Below are 2,179 nucleotides of genomic sequence, written 5' to 3'. Positions count from 1 at the left end.
AGCAAGTGTAGCTAGGGAGTTAGTGGTTCCTCTAATTCCACAATTATTTAATTTATTTCATGCATCTTTAATTTGCTTTCTTATGCAATGGCATCATCTAAAAACGCATTACCTAAGATATATATAGAGTCAACGTGCATTCAACCCATCATCAAAACCACCGCTTAGGATTCTCTAATAACATTACTTTTCTCTCCTTTAAAATATTTTATAAGAAAATAGTATTAGAACGCACGTATATCCTTTTTTGCTTTTTCTCTTCTATCAATTGTAGTTGTAGGGTACACTCTTTGTTGTGTTATTCCTTTGTATCATAATTAAGCACAAGTGACTCTGTGCCAAGTGTTCGAATGTTGCTCTATATACCTTTTTTCTTTTATAAATGACGCCAACTTTAATTTGGAACCTTGGTTCACAATTTGACAACGTTTTATTTAATCTTCCGACCACTTCCATAATATATATATATTTTGTAGGAATTGAAGAGTGGTGGTAAGGGATTTTTTTTTTCCATTTTAAAATCATGACATGCTATAAATAGTTTAATTAATTAGCGTAGTGTACTGATCATAATAAACTAATGGGGAAAAAAATTGGTTTCTAACTAATGAGGGAATTGAATGTAGTGTAAGAAAAATCATTACTACATTTTATTAGTGATGAAGTTGTAAAGAATCAAGATCAAAAGAGGTGTAATACTCTAGAGAATGATTAGCTCAACTGTTAGAAGAATAAATATTATTCTGAATTATTTAGTTAGTTAAACAGATGTTACAAACCTTTCTACAAATAACAGTTAGTTAGCATAGGACATTTTTTTTATCACTCAATAATATAAAAAATATTCGGATAATATATATTTTCTTAATTTTTCTGATTTTATCCTCTTCTCATTTCACCCATTATCGATGCAATTCAATTTCAATTATAGCACCATATACAAATTTTCACATGGTATCTAGAGACAGTAGGACGTGCGACGCCCTTTAAAAAAATTTCTTATCAGGTACATACGTACACGTTTGTGTCTACGTACAAGTCCGTTTTTCAGTCAGGCGTACCATGTGCATAGAAGAGCTTGCCACACAGTGAAACCAGCGTGTTTTTTTTTTTTTTGGGTCGAAGGATTGAACAATCCCTAATCTTAAATTACACACTCACACACACTAACCTAGCCATCAATCACTGCTAGGATTCGAACTTATGTGGCTTTGGATTGAAACAAATACTTTTGTCACTGAACCACATACCTCAGCCACGAAACCAGCGTGCTACACCCTGATCAAAAGCTACCTTCCAATGATTAATCTCTAAAGGCCCAGTTTTGAAGATATGGTTTCAAATTAAAGAAAAGATTTTGTAATTAATTAGTTTTTGAATTTGATTCTATTTTAAATTTTAAGATTTGAATTGATTAGATATTATCTTAATTATTTTTAGTTAAGATAAGATTTAATTTTGAATTTGAATTGGAATTATTAGAAAACCTAAGATTTAAATAAGTGAGATAGCTCACAGAAAGAAAGCAGGTCGGTAAGGGAGGATCTTCGGATCCCTCACTGTCCCTCTTCTGCTCCCTTTCTTTTTTTTTGTTTTTTTGTTTTTTTCTTCATGAGTCACTAATCTTTTGTCAAAGTGTTAGGAGTTCTGTTTGTTTTTCAATAGTTTATTAATCTAGATTGTCTTTTATTTTAAAACTTTGTATTAATCTGTTTATGATTGAGTATTTCGTTCTTTATCAACAAAGGATTAGTAACATCGACAGGTGTGCTAATCTCGTCATGAATTTGTTTACTAATTTGACAGAACTGATTTTCAAATCATGCTTGAAAACTCTTTTACATAACTTTTTAAATCAACTAGACGTAAATACATGATTTTTGATTACCATAATTTAGGATACGTGACATATAATTCGGATTAGGACAATTCTCGAAAATTATGTTTTCTCTCTAAGAAACTTAATCAGATTTTTGAACTTTACATTTTTAATTTGTCGATCGACCAAAACATTGGTGGTTGGTCGATTAAAGAGAAACCAAGGAGTCAAGACATCAGAAATCGGTTACTTTAGATTCATCGTGAAGACGTGAACAGAGATTTGCAAATTTTAGAACTAAGTTAACAAGGTTTAATTCTCTGAGAACATGAACATCTCCGAAACCCCAGTAATTTAATT

Source organism: Arachis ipaensis, chromosome B9 (genome assembly GCF_059453495.1).
Source record: "Arachis ipaensis isolate K30076 ecotype BB chromosome B9, ASM5945349v1, whole genome shotgun sequence".
In the NCBI taxonomy this organism is placed as follows: Eukaryota; Viridiplantae; Streptophyta; class Magnoliopsida; order Fabales; family Fabaceae; genus Arachis; species Arachis ipaensis.
This window is presented reverse-complemented; position numbering follows the sequence as displayed.